The sequence below is a fragment of the Crocodylus porosus genome, unplaced genomic scaffold (genome assembly GCF_001723895.1).
Source record: "Crocodylus porosus isolate Cpor-Errol unplaced genomic scaffold, CroPor_comp1, whole genome shotgun sequence".
Lineage (NCBI taxonomy): Eukaryota > Metazoa > Chordata > Crocodylia > Crocodylidae > Crocodylus > Crocodylus porosus.
In genome coordinates this window covers 120,541,957-120,565,261 of record NW_017728886.1, presented here as the reverse complement: position 1 = coordinate 120,565,261, position 23,305 = coordinate 120,541,957, and the positions used below count along the sequence as shown (strand labels likewise).

Below are 23,305 nucleotides of genomic sequence, written 5' to 3'. Positions count from 1 at the left end.
GTACAATTTGGAAAAGAAAGGGAGCAAAAACAGCTCTCCACAAAGACATTTGTTTGTTCCCATTGGATGTCTAGAACCCTTCTACAGGCTACAGATTTATAGAAAACCTTCACCAATGGAGTTCAGCAAACATCAACCATTTTGGGCAAGAAAATGAATCAAGAAGATTGAAACACTAGCCAGCAACTGATAACAGACTTCCCAACATAATAGGAACAAAAAGTTTCATTAGATAACACACAAAGAAAAGCTTCCTGCTTCTGATAAAGGGCCCTGATCAGCCTATCGCCTTTCCTCAGATGGCTTCAGCTCACTACATTGCCATGGAGTGTGAATTTTAGAGCTGTAAATACCCAAATCTTCCTGGTGGTTTTCCATTCCTGCATGAATATTCCCTGCATGAATATTCAAGTACAGAACACATAACAGATGTGTGAGAAGGTGCCAGTTTGACAGGTTTCCCACTTGTACACATTTTGAGAAAAATTGAGGAAAGAATTGGAGTCTAGGGCAGAAGAGGACTTAGTCCAGGCAGCCCTCCAGCACCTTGTTCAGTACCTGGAACAAAGCAAACAAGAAATAGAGCTCTTTTCACTCTTTCCTCAGGTTACAGTGAACTCATGTTTGGAGCAGTGGCATTGATTTCTCTTATCCCCATCACACAACCAGGTAATGTTTTCTTCTTTCTTTTTACCCAGCCTTGGCATTCTCATTTAAGTTTTCTTTGGCTACCTCACTCAGGCTTTCTGAGCCAGATCAGTAATCCATTCTCGATTGCATATCATTTACTGTTTTTGTCTAAAATGCCAAAGGTCCCTGACTGTACAGATACTATTACAGTCAGGGAAATCAACATAAATGGAATCAGGTATGGCTTAGCCAGTGAGCCAAGTGCCAAAACTACTGCTTTGACATCAGCCCAAGAGCTAATGATGGTAGGCTGGGGACTTCAGAGCATCTTGTAATTAGAGATAGGCAGCCATGGAAACATACGGTTGGAAGCAAGTTCACATTTCTGAAATTGGTGATGGTTGTTCTCAGGAGAGACTTTAGCTCTTGAAGCCCAATCCTACAAGGTTTTAGTCAGGCAGGTCTTCAAATGAGCTCTTTGTCTAAATAAAATCCATTTGGGTAGAGTTTGCAAGACCATACCCTTCAGGTGAAATATAAGGCAAGCTCTTTTCATTTGTTTCCAAAGATCCGAGCACTAGCACTGCTAGTGACTTAGAACAGTGGTTTTCAATCTTTTTCCATCTGCAGACCCTTAGAAATTTTGAACGCAGGTGCGGACCCTTTTGGAAATTTTGAATGGAGGTGTGGACGCTTCTGAACTGTAAATGTGGTTCTTCACATACTTTTGATGGATCATAGTCATCTTTCACAGACCCCTTAGACACAATCTGTGGCCCCCCCAGGGCCTGCAGACCACAGGTTGAAAACCACTGACTTGGAACCCCATATGGGAGCTCAAAAGACTCTTGGTTTGTTCCTGGCTTTATCACTGACCTGCTGCATCACCTTTGGTAACTATAAAGTGTCTCAGGCTAACAGGAACATAAGACTGAAAGGGGCTTCCTAGGCCAAGTCCAGTGTCCTGTGCTCATAAGCAATTGTTAGCTGAAGGAATCCCTACAGTTGTCATTTCAAACCTGACCCACAACTCCAAGGAGTAATACCCAAAACACCAAGAAAACTCTTTAAAATCTTACACAAATTCATCAAAGTAATGAGCTGCATCTATGGAAAATAAATTATCTAGCTCTTATCTGTGTGTCATGAAATTATTTATACTTAATTTAGTACAAATATTAAGCTGACAAAAAATTCTCAATTAAACCCACAGCCCTAAAATAGGATAAGTAACCAGACTAAAACTTGACGCTTGCTGAAACCTCAAGCCTGCCTCCACTACATGCAATCAATTTTTGCTTTTAGTGTGCCAGTCTGGAAAAGAGGGTGTACATAGAGGAAAGATGGTTAAAACAAAAATACAGATTTAACATAACAGAAACAAATACCATTTCCCATCATTCCAGTATTTGGCAATTTAAAACGGAAACGTGACAGCTTAGAGAGGCTTCATTTTTGTTCTATTACAATGAAGGGGCCACTATGCGCAGCTGATTCTTTGAATCAGAACTAAGGAAATGTCATCCTGGGTGTTGGGTTCACTGTAATACAAAACATTTTGTACCTCCAAATCCCATAGGCAACCATGCCTTCCCCATATGTTTTAGTGTAAATTAAAAATCACAGTTATTTTCCCCTGTGACTATGCAATTAGTTACTACCTTCACCGCCAAATAAACAGTTTAGATTTTTAGACTTTCCAAGAACAAAGTTTTTAAAAGACAACCCATTCCCTCATCTGAAGCTGATATAAAGAATGTGTCCAATTACAAGTGAAAAAAACCCTCTCTCTCTCTCCAGTTGGAAAACATAACTTAGGCAAACAAAGAGTGTGTGAAAAGGATTCACTTATTTCTTGTATACGGTGTACTCGAGTTATTGCGCACCATGCAGTAAACGAAATAGATGGATAGTATGTAACAGGACACGTCAGTGGATGGGTATAGGAAAAAAAGGTGTTATAAACTGAAATGTTACTTGAACTGAAATAAAAAAATAAGATGAGAAAGAAATGAAAACACTATCAGGATAATGGCATTGCTACAGCACAAAGGTTTGTGGTAAAGTATATTGCCAGTGGAGCTGGTCAGAAAATCTTCCTTATGGCTGATTCACTGAACCCAAAATGTTTAATCCAAAACATCCTAAATTCAATGACCTTCCAGTAAATCAATGGTAGGAACTTCATGGAACCCTAGCTGGATTCATGGTAGGCTCCTGGTACTGTGGTACCTTCAGGCAGTGTAACTGGCATCACCCTTGCTATGGTACTGGCTTAGAGGCACCCCACCAGGCAGACTATTCCAGTTCCAGAACCTGGATGCAACCCCAGTGCTGCCAGGGTCCATATCTCCAAGGCAGCCAGCCATGCCAGTTTCTGCCCTAAAACATGAGTCTACTCTGTCATGCAGATTTACCATGGAGTTGGGACTCAGAGGCTGGCGGTCCTGGGGAAGCCCCACCATTTAGGCTTTAGATCCTGGAAACACTGGGGAAACCAGCTATGCCAGGGTCTTTTGGCCGGCGCCTGCACATCTGGGAATCTGAAAGACTTCAAGAGACCTGGTTAGAGTAGGGGAGGTCAAGGTTTCTAGGCTCCCAAGTAGAGAATCAGATATGGGACTGCAGTTACAGAATAGCCCTGCCGTGTCCCTGGAAACTCCTTTCCCCAGCTGCTGAATGAAACTGATATTCTATATTAGTCTCAGGCCTGATAGCAGCAGTTGTGAAATGGACAAGAATGTCAGTTTCACTGTTCCAAGGAACCTGTTCCACTGTATTTACTCAAATATGAGATTATGATTCCCTCAAAATCAGCATGGGGGAAAAAGGCCCTTGTCTTACATTCACATACAAGAAAACTGCATTAAATAACTGTCCAATGTATTTTGCTAAAAGAAGCATGTGCTCAGTAATAGAAACCAACTATGAAGTTAATTAAGTGCAACCACTACCGAGCATGACTATAAAATATATAGCCCATATTGGGCAAATATGCTGATGGGAACCTACAATTTTTGATTTTTTAAAAAATTTCATGTTTTAGTCCAAATCAGTCCAATCAGTTCCAAATTCTATCCACTGAGCACAGCTCAGTCATTCAAGTCTGTGTGGTACTACCATCAGCAAGTATCCTAGACTCTTCAGCCTGGGGCTTCAGATACTCCCAAATCCATGATAGGCATCCTACATGCAAGCCCCTGCCTGCAGGCCTCTGAGTTCAGATATCCCCTAGTCTTTTTTGCCTTTAGCCAAAAAAGCAAGCTAAAAGGAAAGCCTAAAAAGCAATCTCCCATCACCATAAATTGTATAGCCAAGATGCTTCCATTTGGAGGCATTTGTAGACCAGGCACAGTGGTGCCTTTCAGTACTTCTTTTTGTTTTTTAAAGAAATTTTTCGTGTTCCAAACCAAATCAGCCCAATCAAGTCCAAATCTATGAGTCAGTCCAGAACCATAAGTGGCCCTGCAACCGGCAAACATCCTTCACTCCCACCAGGGGCTTCAGATATTTCCAAAGTATTTTGGCAGGCATCCTAAGCGCAGGCCCAAGCCCGAAGGCTTGGGATTCAAATGCACCCAAGTTTTGCCTCCCCTCAGCCATACAGAGGCAGGAGCAAGCTAGGGAGGAGCCTCCCTTTTCCATAGGACTGAAAGCCTAACGCCTCTGCAGGTACTAAACCATGCCAGAAGAACAGTCATCCCTAAGAATGCTTAAGGAAAACTGCCTTTATGGACATGAACACAGGCGGTTATGATGCTTTCCCCCTACCAGTACTGCAAAAAAAAGTTAATGCAAACCATCTGAATAAGATATATAGTAGTACCCAGTGAGTGCAGTCCCCCTCAGTACTGACTCGTCACACTAAGCCACTACAGTTCATACATTTTGATTTCCTCTTCATTCCCACAGCTGAGCTGTACTTTTCTTCCCATTTCCAATCATTCCTGTTTCTTCACCAGACCTAAATATCTGGCAAAGATCCCCAAAACAACCCCAAACAGTTCACTCAGAATTCCTCTGTTGCCCCCTCTCTCAGCCTGTCACGTATGATTAGTGTGTCCCTGCCCTCCATGAGGTAGAGCCAGACCAGGTTGCCTTATACCTCATCTGCATATAAATTTTGGAGCATCCTAGGACTCATGACAAGAACCCCCAGTTTCGGTCATGAGTGGAGGGCTAATTAGCACATGGCTACTTTGTCAGAGATATCTGAACTACAGACACATACTGAACAGTGCTGAGCTATGGGGTCCCCATAGCTTGAAATACTGTTGCCTCTGCTGGAGATCAGCCCAATTAATTATATGGTAAATCATAAGTCTTTTGGCTTAGGTCTAATAACATGCACAGAGGGGCAGAGAGGACCACTTTTCTTCTCCAGGCAAACCTGCACAAGGAGGAAGGAGAAAACAGTCTACCACCTCCTCTGGAACTGCCTGTATGCCAGGGAGGTGGAAGAAAGTACTCATATGCCTCAGGATGATGACAGCAGTCAAAACCCTGACCAGAGAAGTGGTGCTGTTTGAACGACTGACCAAGTGTCACAGGAGCACTGAGGTGTCCTGTGCCTTAGACAAGTGGAAGGAGAGATGGCAATCAGCAGGGCAGTGCAGCTGCGGGTTGCTATGGCAACCAGCTGGTCAGGTGACCGGAAGGGGGCAGGGCCGGGCCCTTTATAACAGCTCAGGCGGGGCCTAGCAACAGTTCCCCTCTGGCCACTGCAGGAACAGGAGCTTTGCACTGGGGAGCTGAGCAGCTAGAGCTTACAGTGGCAGTTTGGCCGCTGCAGTGATGCGAGGGGAGGGAGAGAACCCCTGAGAAAGGTATTGGTGAGAGCCAGCGTGGTGTGTGGTTTATGTTATAAGCCGGTGGGCTTTTGCTTATGTTGCAGCTGCTTGGCTCGTGTTTTGTTATCGTTACACTGGAGGACCAGGTGAGGCTGTAGGGGCATGAGGAGGCCTCACAGGAGCGCCCCAGTGGCTTGGGGGCTCCTGGTGCCCAGCGGGGGGGCACGGAGTGTGTGCCGCAGTCGGCACAGCGGACGAGTGTCGGAGAGGCACTCGGTGAGTGGGGGTTGTAGCCTCAGCGCGGGAAGCGTGACACAGGCCCCAGAAGGGGACAGCGGGTGCGAAGAGCACGACACAGGCCTCAGAAGGGGGTAGCGGGCTGAGTGGTAGCCCAAGGGTGTAACAGGCCCAGGGGTGCTGGTAACAGGGCGGCAGCTATGTGCCAGGCCCAGGGGCGCCAGTAACGACAGAAGTTCTAGAGAAGGGCGCCAGGGCGGACAGCCTCGGGGCGCCGAGTGTGTGGTAAGCCCAGGGGTGCCAGAGAGGGCACCAGAGGGCAAGGGACCAAACAACGTCCAGAGAACAGCTGCGAGGCTTGGGGCGTGCTAAAGGGGAGGTTTGGAGGCACGCATAGCCCTTAAGGCAGAGGTGCACAGAGGCACTCCATATGGAGTAGGGGTAGGAACACACACACTGTTCACCAGGGGATAAAGGCAGCCTCCCATATAAACTTATTACCATCAAAGACGTGGTGGGTGAGAAACCGAGGGTGATGAGTCCACCTGAAGTGACGGTAGGGGGGCGCTAGGGAGTTCACGGCCACTCCTAGGCCCCACTCCCTTACACCAAGCAGCAAGGGACCCCACCAGCCTACTTTGTCCAGTTAATCTTCTGCTTCAGGAATGTCCTGTGGAAGACCAGGAACTTGGTTATATACAGGCACATGAACTTCTCAGTTAAGGACCAAGTCAGAAGGGGAGTGAGTGAGCTGCTGGTGTGCTACAGCAAGATGAAAGAAGATGGTGGGGAGAAGACAGTGGGGGACGCATGGGAGAGAAAAGACTAGCACAGACTGTTCATAAGGCAAGACCAGTGGAGAGAACAATGGCAATGGCAAGGGATGGAGACAATGACAATGATGAGTGAAAGGACTGGGGAAACAGGTGGAGGATTTGGGAGGTGCGGGGTGGGGAGGAGAGAGGGAGGGAAGAGGGCACTGAGGCAGTCTTCTGTGTGATTGTGACAGATAAAGGAGATAGGGATGGGCATGTGAGCATGCAGGCACACAGTTGTGGCTATTGTAATGGGGATGATAATGGTTTAACTGTAGATGTGTGTCATGAACTATCAAGTGAACTAGACTGGTCACAAGACAGAACTGTAAAAGTGTGTGTGTGTATTTGCAAAAAAAAAAAAAAAAGTTTGTACCTATATAAGTAAATGCGAAAGGGCTATTTAAATGCGTGTTTGTGAAATACCTGTGCTAAAACTTGCAGCGGTTCCAAAAAAGGCAAAATGCGTCAATTCTGGATGAACCAAGCCTATGGGTACTATATGCAAATTGCTACAGCTCTGTTTATTGCAAGGTTGGTTTTTCAAATTTGTTCCTAGCTTCCAAGTGCTCAGATAAAGCAGGGTCTGACAGTAGGGAAGGGGCTGCAGGGAAAAGAAGTTGTGGGGAGGGAGTAGAGGGCAAAGGGGTTACATGACACCCATCGCCAGACTTATTTTCCCTGCTGCAGTAGTGGGACAAATTCAAGACAAATCTTCAGTACAGTAATTAGATTCTATACCTGGAAAATTATATCAAATTTATACATTTTCCATATGTAGAATCTAATTGTTGGGGGGTCATCTTATAATCCAGGGGTTCTCAAACTGTGGGTCATGACTCCCCAGGGGTGGTCATGAGCAACTTAAAAGGGGGCCACAAACTTCTAAGGGGGTACCACGGTGGCACGGGAAAGTGGTTTTTTTTTTTTTTTCTGTTTTTTTGCACCGGTCCTGGAAGCACTGCAATACCAGGTCAATGCATGGAGTGGATGGAGCACGCTCCGGTTCCACCACCCAATACCAAAAAGGATTTGCTCAATATAGACCTCCTATGGAGGACATATCAGAGACAATCACCCGCCCCGGGGAGCTCGCCTACGTGGTCACGCTGCTTCCCCTGCCAGGGCACGGGAAAGTGGTTTTTTCTGTTTTTTTGCACCGGTCCTGGAAGCACTGCAATACCAGGTCAATGCATGGAGTGGATGGAGCACGCTCCGGTTCCACCACCCAATACCAAAAAGAATTTGCTCAATATAGACCTCCTATGGAGGACATATCAGAGACAATCACCCTGGGAAAACCACCTGATTGATCATGGTGTCTCCCCTGCCAGGTAAGTATGTGTCTGTGCAACATGCTCTCCCAGGGCAGTGGTGTGTCTGTGCCATGGGCTCTCCCGGGCCAGTGGTGTGTGGCAGCTGTGCAGAGTGGTAGATAGTGGCGGCAGCAACTGCTGGATACGAGCTCCCCATCCCCTGCTGTCTCCATTAAGCACTCGGGGTTACGGTAGCACAAAGTTTGAGAACCCCTGTTATAATCAGGTTTGTCTTATATTCAGATAAATATGGGAGTTTGTAAACACCTAGTTTTGGTGTTTTTTAAGCAACCTCCCCTCTTCCATCTACACTTCTGCTGTTGAGAAATTATTGAAAAAAAGGTGAGATTTTCTTGCTTACTAGAATCCTACATTTCACCAGCCAGCTCTCATTGCTGGTTGCTGCAAAAGGCAAGTGAGCCAAAGCAGCATTTACTTAATTCTTAACTCCTAGGGAAGTTCCTGGGAAATTTTGTTTGGGCAAGTACGGAGAAACTCAGAATTAAACCAGTGCCAAAGCAGTAAAATGAGATATTGGAGTTAATGTTGTAGAGTATATTTATGTTAATGGAGTATATTTTGCACAGCTAGATAAACATATACTGTAATCCATCTCACTGAAAAATTTCACTGCAAATGTTGAGGTACAATTTATTTCTTTCCTTGTCTCCATGTCTCTGTAGGTGTCACATCCCATGTGCACCATGATTCACACTACATCGTTTTGTATTTTTTTGCCTTTCCCAGAAAGGTCTGCAGTTCTGTCTTATGTTCCAGCCAGTCTATTAAGTGGGGTTATCCAGTAATAAGCCAACAAGTTCATTAAAATACATTTTAGGAAAGGTAAAAGTAATTTCAGAGTTAAATGCACTGATATGTAATGCAATTCTATATCGGAGCCAAACGTATGTGTAGAGCTTAACATTAGCTGTTTCCTTCATCTAATGAAAATTGTGTATTTTCATTACTTGCCTAAGAATGATATACATATGTGTGTTTTGTTTTTTTGGTTTTTTTTTCTCTTTTCTGTGGAACTGTATGGTATGGGCATGCCTATCTAACATTTAAAAAAAAAAAAAAAAAAGAAAGAAGAAAAAACACTTCATGTTCCAGAAGAATAAAGAATAGGGCTTAATTTTCTTTTCACAGATGAGTCCTAGTGCAGCCTGCAGTGCTGTTGATGGCACATGAAAACAATGTACAATTGTTCTGATAAATAATGTTGATCCAGTAATAGAAATGATAAAGTCATCCTAATTAATTCTATATGTAATCTTCTTAAGCAATACCTTCTATATCATCTTCAGTGATGACATGAAGGTAAAAAAAATCATAAACATGTAGATATAGATGAATTGTCCTGGTGGGGTTGAAATAAGGTTCCAGCCCCAAAACCTGTGCTTGCATGAACAGGATATTGGCCACTTCTATACGAGACTGATTGCACAGTTTATTACTGCGCAGTCATTTAGCTGTGCTCTTGTATACACAAGTACTAGATGACTGTACAGTAAATAGAGTTACTATGCAGTAGCATCGCTGACTGGCTTTTAGGTGATGCTGACTGAGCAATAGCTCATTACTACTGCTCAGTAGTGCTGCATCACACTTCATGCCACGCAATGCTACTGCACAGTAGTAACAAGCTACTGAGCAATCAGTGTATTGTGCAGATACAGCCAGTGTCATGTAAATAGTCCTGCTTGCTTACAGCAGTTGTTAGAGGTGCCAGAGAAATATGATCCAAATCTTACTGATACCAGTAAGAAGATTTTCATTGGGCACGTCTATACATGCTGTTAATGCACAGCAAGTCTTCCCTGGGAGCACATCTACACATGGCTCCCTCTTGGGAGCAGCCTAGTATAGGGCAGCTCCTTCCTTGCTCTGCCCCACTGCAGCAACCAGGGGGAGCTTCAGGCTCCTCTAGGTGCTAGTGCAGGGGTTGACAAGGGACCAGTCTCAATATGCATGGGGCCGGAAGAGCTCTGTTACTAGAGCAGCAGGTGTTGCCTGGCCCCAAGCACATCAGGAGGGCACATCTGCAGCAGGAAGACCTCTCCTGGCCCCATGCCCACTGGGACACAGCTGCCAAGGAGCTCCCTGCCTCAGAGGTTTGCTGGAAGCTGTCCTGGCTGTGGGGCAGCTGCTGGCAATCGTCCTGCCAGGCGGGGAATCAAGGGGCTTGCTGGCAGCTGCCCTGCTTGGCACAGAGCTGGCTGCTCCAGGGAGCAGGCCAGGGCTGGGACCCAGCCCCTGCTTAACCCCCAGTGCAGCCAGCTCCATGCTGGAAGCCAGGAGCTGGGACAGGAGGCAAAGAGTTCCCTGTCCCCTATGGTCCCCTGCAAATCTGTTCCCAGTCAGCATCTACACAAGTGTTACTCCACAGTAACCACTGCACAATTAATCTAGTATCTGAATTTACAGGTACTAGCTAGCTGTGCAGTAGCCCAATTTGCTGTGCAGTAAATGCCACAAACATGTAGACAGTGATGCTTTACTGCACAGTAGATTAGTATACTGCACAGTAAAGCATCACATGTAGACACGCACATTGACTTCAGTGGGGTTTGGATTAGGTCAAACAACCTCTTAGGAGATAGCCCATGGGACTTCTCACACGACAATGGGTAATGGTGCTTGCATGAGTAAAAGATGGAGCCCTTATTCTGCTGCCATAGTTGATCGAGTAGTATTACAATCCAGTTGATCTAGTAATGTTACAATCCTTATGTTGGTCTAGTCAGGTTACAATCCAGCCTGCTGTGTGAATGTATGACCACACCAAACTTGCAGTAAGGGTTTGCTTATTTCTAATCACTGTACAAACAAGATGCTAAATAACCAAACTGTATGAAACATATAATTATGTCTTTATTTGAAAGACCAAAAAGTTCTTTCACAGCAGATTCCCCCTGGTCATTCTGAGAAATACATTGATTATGACATGAATATCACTAACATGATGGGCCACAAACAGGTTTTTCCAGTATCTGGCATTCTCTTGCTCCTCATCTCTGTCTTCTTTGCTCTTCTGCTGATTATCCTCTATTATGAATAATTCATCAAGAGGCAACTGGTTTTCTATAACTAAGTGGCTAGGCAGATCTACTATCTGGATTTATTACATATGTATAGCAATTTTAAAAGCCACTGAAAAAGGAAGAGATCCATTGGAGAGCACAGGACAGAAAGGATAAAAACAGATATAAAGAGGAAGTGAGAATGTGAGCGAGATCGAAGGGGAGACAGAGAAAAGGAAATAAAGAAACCAGAAAAGGGATAAGAAAAAGCAAAAATGATGTAGGCATTTTTTCAAGTTAGTAAATTTTATTTGATTTAGGCTCTTCCTGCTCTCTCAAGTAGAAAAGAAAGGCTAAAAGGAAGGGTGCAGCCGCTCAAGGTTTCAGACCTCAGGAATTAGAAAGTGAAACTTCAGGTTGTCTGTAATTCTAGGGACCATGCTAACCCTTGTAATTATTTTATTCTAAGCACCAGTTTGTACCATATATCTCAGTGTAACCCAGGTTCTACGCAGAAGGTACCCCCTCTCCAGTTGAAGGGATTCAGCAGGTGCGTGTATGCTGTGGGGAGGGTGGGTGCCTAGCTGCAAGCCAGCTCACTTCCTTTTCCTACAGAGCTGTTTAGGGACCAAGGACACCCAGGGATATTTAACTATTTACAGATTTAATGATACAACATGATATGAAACTTACGACCATAAACTTACCTATCTATATCTACAGATATTTATATCCATAGATATACACATAGATATAGATATACACACAAGTGTTATTGACAAATATAGGTTTACAGAGACAATAACCCTTTGTTTTTTAACCTTGAACTCAAGCACAGGTCTAACCCTCTATGGACTTCCAATTAGTTTGCAGCCTTGCCTCCTCGACAGAACCCTCCCAGCAGCAGGTGAAGGAGCACTTGATGATAAAGCATGGGTTAGTCTACAAATCAGTGATAGGAATACCTGGCAGTCATGGGACAATAATTCAACATACACTATAAGGTTACACCAAATGGAATACACATATACAGCTAATGCATACAATGAGTTCAGACATAAAAACAACTTACAGTCCTTTATAGTACAACAATAAGAAAGCAGGGTTACAACAGGAATCCCAACAACGTAAGGAACCAAATCACCACAGTGGCTCTGCAGCTGCGCCCAAAGAAGAAATGGCAACCCAGGAAAAGTTCCCATTACCTAATAAAACATCATTATCCTCTCCCAGGTCACTCAACTAGGAGGGGTCCATAATCATAGCACCACCCTTAATAAACAGGGGCCCTAGATCCCACTCTGCACCTGGTGGGGTGGGGGGCAATTGTTCCCTCTCAGGGGCTTCCCTTTAATCACCCACAGTGAGGAAGGGCCCTCCTCCCCTGTGAGAATCCCCTCACCCTGGGTAACTCATGACTCCCAGCATCCTCTGTCACAGAGGTTGTCAACCCATCCAGTCATTACTTGTGACAGGAAGGCCTGAGCTGCCTTGTGCAGCCACCAGGGCCTATCAGCCCTCTCTTAGCTTGCCGTGCACTGCCTTGTGCACCAGGACCCGTGTTGCCTCGAGCAGCCGTGGTATCCTCTCAGCTGTATGACCCTGTGCACTGATCTGTGCACAAATGGCCTAGCTCCTGCTTCATGCAGGGTTAGGGACCTGTAATGCCTTGGGCAGCCACCAAAGTCCTGTCCACTGTTGGACCCTCTGTACACCAATCTGTGCATCATTGTTCCTGCCTCGTGCAGGGTTGGAGACCCACACTGCCTCATACAGCTACCAAGGTCCTGTCCACTCCTGGGTGCTCTATGCACTGATCTGTGCACTATTGCCATGGTTCCCTCCATGACGGGGGGGCTGGGGATGCAGCTGCTTGCGGTTTCTCCCCACCAGAAGCAAATTCAGGGCACTTCTATGGCAACAGCTCTGCCCCGCTGGTCTGCTCAACCAGCTCTTTTACAGCCCTCACCTTCATCGTCCCTCACTGACAGCTCCCCGTGTGCTGGGCCCACTGGCTTTTTATTCCTTTCAGAGGCTCCACCTCTGGATTGGGAGCAGACCAATCAGGAAGCTCAAGGGGTTAGTTCCCTTTCAGGTCCATTCCTCACCCCATTCCCTCCCTTTGCCCCTGGGTCAGGGTGGGGCAAGCTTGCTCCTGCCTTCACCTGATTGGTGGGGAAGGAAAACTGGCCCTGCCAATGGAGCGCGAGTCCTTCAGACTCAAGATAACAGTGCCACAACAGGAAAAGTAGTTTCCCCAGTGCACACCAGAGTTGTACAGGAGATGGTCCCCTGGCTTGTGTTTATTTTGTACTTTTAAAAACCTCCAGGCATAGTTTCAAGCTCCCTTTCTCACAATCCCCTTTGTCACAAGTTACTGTGCAGACTTTCCACAGGCCTCACTTAATCCTTTTCTGACACTGAAGTGATACAGCTTGACAGCCTCTCCCAGTCAGCAAGAGAAGAGGCTTAAGAAACTTGCTGATTTATGTTTACTCATATGTTTGTGTGTGTGTGTGTGTGTGTGTGTGTGTGTGTATATGCATATGCACACACTATAAAGTGCATAGAAGGCACTCAATTTTGCAGGGTCTGATCAAGTCCTGGAAAGTGCTTGACACCCATTGAACTCAATGGTAATTAAAAGCACTGACTAATCTTGAGCAGTTGATTAACACTTTGTAGGTTCAGGTCTTAATCCTACTTTACTTTAGCTTTCAGTTTGGAACTTTTTCAGCTTTGTCAAGCCCTTTGAGTTCTCTTAGTCAAAACAGACTAAAGTACAGATTCCCAAAGCTTAGTGCATCTGTCACATGAGCAGCCTGCAGGTGTGGCAGGGGCCAATTAGAGAGTCATCTGACCAGAAGAGCTGGGCTTGAAGTGTATAAGCCTAGGGCCTCACTCAGCTCATCAGGGTGTCTAGCCCTGAGAGTCATGTGGAGAGCAGCTCCTGGACAGCAGGGTTCCTGGGCAATATCTGAGCTGGAGGCAAACAACTCTGGTGGTTTGTGGATGGGACTAAGGGGAGGTAAGAAGCTCCCAGCTGGCCCAGAATGGAGAGAGGGGCCAGAAGGCCAGTGCCTGGCGTTTTATAGCCCAGGAACAGGTGAACGTCAGCAGGGCCAGAGAGCCCAGGAGGGGTAAGAATCAACAGGGCTAGGGAGCCCAAGGGTCTCACTGGCCCATGAGCAGGGCCAGGGTCCAGAGATGGGATGAAGGCTGAGGAAGCCCACATCTGGAGACTAGTGGGGCCAGAGGAGCCCAGAAATCTTGACTCCACTAGGAGAGTTGCCAGGACCCAAAGACTAGGGGTTACAGCCAGAGACCAAGGGATGAGGACTGGGGCTGGAAGCCTGTAGCTCAGAAGCAGTGCATGTTGGCAGGAATGAGTAACATCTGTGAGGTGTGGGCATGGTGTAAGGGGTCTTGGAGTGGTGTAATTAGCCCTTAAGGTGGTGAGTGGAGACGCCTGTGCTCAGGAGTGTGAGATCTGACTTGGGAAGCCCTGGCAGTGTCTCTTTTTTTAAAAGATAAATACATCAAGGCATGGCAGGTGAGGAGAAGGAGGGGAGATTGCCCAAAGAAAGCCAGGTTTACAAAGGCTGAGGGGACTGAAAGGGCATCAAGGCCACCCCTGAAGCAGGACCCTGTTATGGCCTCATATTTCCCAGAGATGTCACAGATACCTACAGCACTGATTTATCAATAGGAATTGCCCACATACCTTGGAGGATCTGAGCCTAAGAGGCTGAGAAGCTATGCTGGACTGTCAAGAGGAATAGCTCAGAAAATACAGATAGGGAAATGGGAAGTGCTGCCTTTCTGCTTTCCCAGAAATGGGCTATTGATGATTCCCCAAATGCCCTGGTATAAACTTAGCTCATGGTAATACAATATGAACAGTTTGCCTCTGTCTCCTGAACCTGAAAATAAAGCACAATCTGGAATTTTCAGACACTAATTCTTTACTAAGCAACATCTCTCCACAACTTTGTCAATGTACACTTCTTTGTTTGATCTTCAGAAAGAACATTATATCTGGGTATTTTTTAACAGGCTTTGCTTCAGTATAGCCATTAAACCCCCTGGGTGAAGCTGACAGCTCTAAATGCAACTGTGACATTTCTTGGAAAAGCACATGATATAATCACAGAACTTGATATCATGCTGTAAAGTACCTGGCTGTAAAAGCTCTGTAATGTTAACTAGGCCTCCATCCATCAGTCTGCACTTTGCATATTGGATAAGTAATGATTGTCTACATTATTGCTACAGAAGTTCAGTTGGAACAGCAGCAGTTAATTGGCCAATACCTAGCATGACAACAGAGAAGAAAACTGAATTTTATTGATACACTCCTCAAATGGAGATTGATGGGGAACAGAAAGTACCAGCAGCACCCATTCTGACTGCTCTCTAGTTCAGTTTTCTACCTATTGGCATTTATTTTGTACAAGCTTTCCTTTCCCTCCCCCACATCTACTGTAGTTTTAAGACATGAGACCAACATTTCCAGTGGGACATTCAGGGAGTAGAAGGACTCCCTGTAACCACTTCTTCCTCCTCCAATCTGTGTTTTGTGCAAGGGCTTATCTGGCAGGCAAGCTCTGAGGATGCTCACTGCATCAGGTCTTGTGGAGAGAAGGATGTAGGGATGTCTCATCTGACAATTCTACTCTTGTTTAGGCTCAGACTGCTCCATGCTGCCAAGACTTAGGTAGCAATGTTCAAGCCCACTGGTAGAAATCTAAGAGACTTTGTTGGTAGACATTTAGGGCCAGATCCTAATCCCCACATGAGGCTCCTACACGTAATCCTGTTCCACTCTCCTTAGTCCCTGCAAAAGGATTCATGTCGCTTCTTTTGTAGTTCTCTGGGTGCATCTATATGTGAGCTTTACTGTGGAGTAGACTAATTAACTCTGCAGTAAAGTGCCACTATCTGTATGTGTGCAGGTATTAGGGTACAGTAAACTAATTAACTCTGCTGTAAGATAGTACTGGCAGGGACAGTAGTATCTTCCAGTGGAGTAATTAACTGAATTGAAATGCATGTATAGACAGTGACCGAGCAGGGCCCAGTTTAGGTGTCTGCTAGGTAGAACAGGACCTGGCCTTTAATCAACTGATGAATAGGGGCATCCAAACGATTAGGCAGCAGCTGGGAAGAGGCATGCCTTGGTGAACTACCTGTTTTTAAATCAGTGACTCTCTAATGTGAAATGCAAACACATGTTGGGAGCAGGAACAGAAACCCAGGACTCCCCCTTTCCTCACTGGCCCACACAGTTTCACTCCTACTTCTTCTGGTCCTATGTCTCTTGGCTACCCAGTGAATGGACAATGCCTGATCCAGCCTGTTCCTGGCCTGGTGCTTTAGAGACTCATTGGGAAGTAGCAAGTGTGGATTTTTGTTCCCCACCCCCTCCAGGCTGAGAAGGGTCTTATTACCTAGTTCTGCCACTTCCTAGATTAGCCCTCTAACCATTAGGCTAATACAAACAAGTTGGGAACCAGCATCAGCACTGGTCAATCAAGGACCTGCATTCAGAAATAGGCTTAGGTGCTTTAAATACTCAGTGGATGGAGGAGGCTAGGGCCAGATTGTATTCCAGCTATTAGACATGTAAGCAGACTTAGGTTCCTAAGTGTGATTCTACTCCACTTTGCTTGAGTCCCTGTAAAACTGTTAATGCAGAAGTGGGTCCTGTGTGGCAGCTGAAAAGTATGTCTGTGTGATAAAAGTGCTTGCTGAAGGCTCTATGAAGATTAGACTAAGTGTTTTTCTGTATTTGTTTAGATATTAAGCTATAAGTTGTTGCTAAAAGCCTAATTATAGTTTAAGATGTAGTGAGGCCTTGTGTAAAGTAAGGCCTAGTAAATTTAGCAAAGCCTAGAAGTAGTAAGGCCCTGTGGCACAGTTAAAATTACCTTATCAAAGGAATGCAAGGCTTGTACTGCTATTGGTCAGTCTAAGGACAGTTGAAGAAAAAGGAATCTAAGTGGTCGTACGTTATCAGTGTCCTTCAGAAGCTATAAATTAGCTGAAATATTTGGAAACCACTCAGAAGGAAGATGCAGCTCTGTGAAAAGGATTAGTTAGCTGTTGCCTGGGTCAGTGGGCCTGTGGACCTCGAGGAGCCCAAGAACTGCATTCCTGGGTCCTTCCCGGCACCCCTCAGACAGTGTTGTTCAGGGACGCCTGACCTCGCTGAACTTTGTGGAAAGAGAAGCTTGCTGTGTATTGGGCATCAGAGGGACTGCCGATAAGTTGCCGACACAAATTGCTTTTGTCTGTCTTTCTTTGTCTTGGTACTAGGGGTAGTTGTGTTTTCCTTAAGTCAAGAAATCTTTCTTACATTTCTACCCCTGACCACACTCTCAATCTAAACCCTCAGCAGGCGGCTGGGACAGTCCTCCTCCTCTTCCCTGCCTTTGTGACTCATTTTGAAGGGTCAGATGATGGTGTGTTATAAAAGTAGAGGAATTAATGGATTTTCAGGCCTTGAGCAGGGTGGAATAGAACCACATTTGGGCACTTTAGTCCACGTACATGATGAATAGATGCAATAGAATCTGGCTCTTAATGTGCAGCCTGAAGCAGGTGCAGAAGCCCTTGCAAGTTTAGATGCATCTTGTGCTTAGCATTTCCTACTGGGTATTTTCAGGTGCATCTGGGCTTTTCTGGATTGTGCTGTGAAGATGCCTACCTCTCCCCATTCTCTGTATATGGCACTTAGGTGCCTGACATTCTCTATTTGGAGCACCCTTGTGGAGGTTCCCCATTTCCTGTGTGGGGACCCTCAACATCTACACCTGCTCAAATTGGATTTCTCTTCTGGGTCAAGGTCCTAAGGACCAGATCCTCTCTCACCTATTAGGTTGTGTCCAGATAAGCACAGACATGCAGTATGTAATGCAGCAGACCTGTCTGTGGTGCCACACGCTGCACATATAGGCATTCCCCGCGCTGTTACTTTGCAGCGCAGGGGTTTGGGTTTTTCTGACCCCAGGAAATCCCAGAGTGAAACAAACCCATGCTGAAAAAAACTGGGATGGTGTACGTGGCAGCAATGTGCACCACCCAAAACCAGAGCCTGGCTGGCTGGAGCCATGCTCCAGCTGCCGGCCAGGCTCCCAACTAAAGAAGCATTGCAGCTCATCTCCCTGAGGCCCTGGGACCCCAGTAAGGCTGCTGGGGCCAGCACAGTTGCTGGGAAATGTATGTTCCCACTTATCTGGATGTGGCCTTAGGTGCCTTAGTGTGAAACTATCCCATCCTGCTTGAGTCTCTCCTGCTTGCTGCTTTTTGTGACTTAGACTTAAGGCTAAGATGATGCCATGTTACAAAAGTATGCAAGTTAATGGATTCACAGGGACAGGGTGAAACGGGTACCTAATAAGCAGAAAAAGATCTCTTCCCAATATTTTCAGGGCCCTTGCAATAACTAAGTGTAGGTACCTATGTAACCAAGCTGGATCTGACCCTGAGGCCCCTCAATAGTGGATCTGCTTGTAGCTCTGGGTCTTCAGCTGCAATTTTATGCTGGCTTTTTGGTGAAGGTATAATTCATGAAACCAAAGCCTGAGAAAATGTTAGTGTTATCAAACAACCATAAGTCAAAACAACAACTTCTATCATGAACACTGGCATGGAAAGTGCAGTATTTAATTAGAGGGGCCTAATACCAAGGTTTTATTACCAACTTTCCTTCTTTGTTGTTTATTTTAGAACTTGCCTCTGATATTTTGGTTGTTCTTCTGAGCTTTGCCCATTTTTCTTTTCAATAATTGCATTTATCATCTCAGTTATTTTGACTTCCTGTTTATTAATTTTCAGTGTTTTTAAAAACAATTATTTGAGCATTGTTTACTACTCCTTTCTGCATTTTTAGCTTTGATCTCTTTTCTTTACTTGTGTGTGACTAGCCCCTGTTAATTTTTAAGGAAAGGTTCTCTTTCCCATAACAGGTTACCCTACAGTTCTTCATATCCCAGAGAGTGACACATTGTATAGACAACCTCCTAAGGTCTCTTCCAGCTCTTTTTTGCTATGATTCCATGAACCAGGCCTCTAAGGTGAGGGAAATGACCCATGTGCCACCAGGACTGCGCAGTACCCAGTGGTACTGTGCAGTCCCAGCAATGTACAGGTAATTTCTGACCCTACATTGCTGTGTCAAGCTACTGCACAGTAGCTTCTTGCTACTGCACAGTAGTGGTGGCATTACAGTTAATGCCCATTGCACAGTACTGGCGGGTACTGTGCAGTGATCTAGTACTTGCTAAAGATAGGGAGAAGGCAGTGTGGGAGTCTATAAGGAGCTGACAGGAGGCAGTAACCCGTGAAATAGTATCTACTTTGGTCCTTGAGTGCAGGGACTGAGCTGCCGCTCTGCCCATCACTCTCAGCAGAGATGACTAGTGAGTTCCCCAACAGAATATGTTCAAAACTCTGAAGTTGCTTCCTGAAAAACCCATCTGAGCAGCAGGAGCCCTCCAAAAACACCGTCATCATGAACAGAGATGATGTCCATACTAGTAAATCAGCTTCTCCCTGTGCCATCTTCCCAGAAATGAGGACGGGGATGGTACACTTACTAGTCTCCTGAGCCATTAAGTTTTCTCTTTAAGGGCCTTGTTACACTTTACACCATGAGCCACACAAATGTTGATCAGTGTTAGTACTAGCTTGGAGTTTGGAGAAGTCACACCCTTAGTCTAGAAATCTTTGACTTTCCCTTATCTGCATAGCTGTGACTTGCCACTAGAGACCTGGTAAGCAGAGGCAGGACTAGGAGATATAGTTGTGAGTTGCCACTAAAGGGCTGGTGAACCAAGACAGGCTTCTTTCTATCCCTGCTCTATGGGCAGGGGTATGAGAGATCCTGGGATACTGAAGGACTTCAACTTGGGTGGCAAATATGTGGGGAGTGGCCACACCTTAATGGAACAGAAGCTGGATAGTGTGGATCAGAGCTAATTCTGCCCTGGGTGTTATTTTGAGCTGCATAATGAGTACGTAAAACCACTTTAATGTGTAGACAGTCCAGGGGTTAAGAGCTCCAGGAGCCATTCAAAATTACTGTATAACAAGGCCCTAAGTCTTTTATTGGCCCACTCTTTTTTTTTTTTTTAAATAGGGAAAGGAAGATTTCATCTCCTCCAAGTTGTTGTAGTACTTATTAATAACAATACTACCTAGCAGTTCATTTATATGCCACTTTTAATCTTTAAAGCACTGTATAAACATTAATCTAATTAAATTAAGTCCATTAATCTAATTGAATTAATCTAATTAGTTAAGATTTTATATAAACGACATGTTTCTGTGTTTGACTTTCAACTTCTATTAAATCTCTTGCTGATAGATGCTTCCATTATCTAGATTTGGCAGAGGCCGGGGGCCAGATTTCACTGCCTTGGAGCTAAAAGAATTCAGTCCTGCTAATCATGAGCAGCACCATCAGGGAGGAGGGTATAACACTGGATGGTATCTCCAAACCCAGTTTTGCTATTGGTTCTGAAGCAGTTCAGCAAAATCCCTACATCTAAGCTGGATGATGCCATTAAGTAGCACATCACTGCTAGCCCTGGCCATGCTTCAGAATTGGTACCTCCTGGCAGAAACCTTGGAGCAGTGCAGCAGCAGTACCAGTATCTGGTCCTCCAGGATGAATTCCAGCAGTTTGTGCCTGAAGAGGTGACTCAGAACCAATGTGTAACCATTATGGTTGGGCCTTCCAAACAGCAAAACTGGAAAATGTAGCCATTGTGTCACTATATCCACCCTTAGCATATGATTCTCAGTGATTCTCAGCTAGAGTGCTGTGGCACCCTGGGGTGGTATGAAATCCTTTTGAGGGTGCCACAGGATACCACTCAATGTTGGCACTGCTAGGTGTGCAAACATTCTGACCTGCTGTGGTCTCTATATGTTTTTTGCAACAGAAGAATTGCATTATTCTTTTCCTGTAGTCAAAAAAACAAGTTAAGATGAAGACCTGGCATGTTCTTAATTTGAAGGGTACCTTGAGTCTAATGTGAGGTGCTTTGAGTCTAAAAAAGGTTGAGAACCACTGTTAGATACACCCTATCTGTACTTAGCATATTGTTAAAAAAGAAAGTTTTACCTCTTAACCCAAAATACAGTAATAAACTAAACTTTGAGAAAACAAAAAATGTTTATCTCCTCTCTGTAGTCCTAACATTATATGTTATGGGCTTTCTACTAGCTCCTTTCATTTGTTCAGTATAAAAGAAGCATTTCAGAAATTATGTAATTCCAGTCCCCTGTAAATAGTACCTTCAGAGTAAAGTGTGCAGTGATAGGGCTAACCACTAAGGATGTATTTCATGATATTTTGGTAACTGTTGACAAAGGCCTAGAACTCATTGAAAAAAAGAAGTAGTTAATGAGTTTTTTCCCATAGGAAATATCAGGGAAAACTTTTCTCCCTGTTTAAAGTTCACGTAATATATCTTTCTTAACATAGCATCTATTCACATTCGTTTGGTATTTAATTATTTGTACCAAATATTTTTATCTTTTCATACTTCACTCTGGACAACGCTTTTGCATTTATAAAGGACCAATTTCTATTTTACTGAGTATGTACAGGACAAGGGAACAGCTGAATTTGCCCCAGAGTCTTTTTTAAATTTTAGTTTGAGCAAAACCGTAAGTAGTTAAAAGACAATGCATGCAAGGTATGAATATCCAATTGTGGTAATCCTCATTGTGGATGGGAATTGATTGGCTTCTGGTTGTACCAAAGGCATCCACATTGTGTTTGGCATATTCTGGGTTCAGCTATAAATTGGATGATCCCATACACCATGAAAAATGGACACTTCTAAGAATCAGTCCAGCGATCACTTGTCTTCCTCCTCTGGTTCTAAGGCTGCAAGTAAATATGGCCTTTGCATCCTTATAGGCTAGAATTCATCACTGCTGCCAAGCTCACTGATCAATTTAGTGATCAATCATACTAGAGCAAGGCAAGCAGTACCATAGTAAGGGTGGTGTCAGCAGCATCAGGTGCCCTTGCATGGAGGGCACCAAATCAAATGTAAGTAATTATGTGGCAGCACATGTAGGGGGGGCACTCTGCATATGACCTGTACCAGGCAACAAAATGCTTAGCTAGGGTTCTAAAGGCAAAGGCTGGATCTTATTAGGGATCTTTTTGTTATCAACACACAATTATTCACATTTTGGGGCAGTGACTCAGATGCTGAAGAGTCTTCTGGGACCTAGGAAGGCAATCAGTGGACACAGTAGGATGGGGGTTTTCAACCTTTTTTTTGGTTGGTGTACCTCAGGTGGCTGGTCAAAAAGCAGGGAGTCCCCCAGCCAGTTGATGAGTGGAGTGGGGTCCCCTGGCAGCTGACTGATGAGGGGGGGTGGGAGGATCCCCTGGCAGCTAATAGATGAGCAAGAGTGGGAGGGGGGGCTTGCATGCAGTGGCGAAACCAGAAGCGCCGGCGGTGAAACTGGAAGTGCCCCCCGCTTCTCTGCGCCGCTGCCTTGTATCCTGTGGGGCTTTCCCAAGTACCCCCAGGGGTATGTATACTCCTGGTTGACAACCCCTGCAGTAGGACATCCAGCAAGGCCTATGTGTGAGAGTGGGAAGTAGGCCTGTGCGAGTAGGCACCTATTCAATCCGGCTTAGGATCTGGCCACTTCGGATGCCAGCAATTTGATCCGGAGCTCCGGACCAGGGTTATGATTTGATCTGGCCAAAACGGCTCCGAGGATTTGGAGTCACCTCAGAGATCCAGCCATAGGGTATAATGGGGAATCAATGAAATATCTATCACTCTGTTCTTTGTCTGAATTGGATGAAGCATGTAGGGGTGGTAGTCTCTGCTGAGACCATAAAGCCTGCCAAGTTTCAAGAAGTTCAGTGCCAGGGTTAGGGGGGAGCTGCACCTCAAATTCTTGAAAGCAAAACTCATGTCACATCTATGTGTTACACCACAGTGGGGTGAAAACTACAGGGGTGGCAACCCCTGGTGCGGCCACAAAGCCTGACAAGTTTCAAGAATATAGGAGCAGGGGTTTGTGGGGAACTGCACCTCAAGTTGCTGCCAGGCAAAACTCGTGCCATGGGTGCTTGTGCAGCTGAATATCTCTGTCTTGGCAGTTGATTGTCTCTATCGAGTATTTCCTCTCCTTAGTCTATGGTTTTATAGGTGTTAATCCTTGCTAATTAACTCATAACAACCTTAATTAGCAAGGATTAACACCTATAAAACCGCAGACTAAGGAGAGGAAATAATCAATAGAGACAATCAACTGCCCCAAGACAGAGACAGTCAGTTGCACAAGTACCCATGGCATGAGTTTTGCCTGTCAGCAGCTAGGTGCATGGGTCATTTTTCGACCTGGAGGGATGTGGGCAGTGGGGTTCCGCAGGGCTCGGTCCTTGGGCCTGCACTGTTCAACATCTTCATCAGTGACTTGGACGAGGGGGTAAAAAGCACCCTGTT

The 23,305-nt window shown here is 45.2% G+C and overlaps 1 long non-coding RNA gene across 1 annotated transcript in view; it reads left to right on the top strand.

The window, feature by feature from the left end:
- The first annotated feature begins 12,168 nt into the window (after positions 1 to 12,168).
- Positions 12,169 to 23,305, top strand: part of LOC109314215 — a 20,891-nt gene continuing 9,754 nt past the window's right edge. The window contains exon 1 of the long non-coding RNA XR_002102248.1: positions 12,169 to 12,244. This is a non-coding gene — a long non-coding RNA (uncharacterized LOC109314215). The remainder of the gene's footprint in view (positions 12,245 to 23,305) is intronic.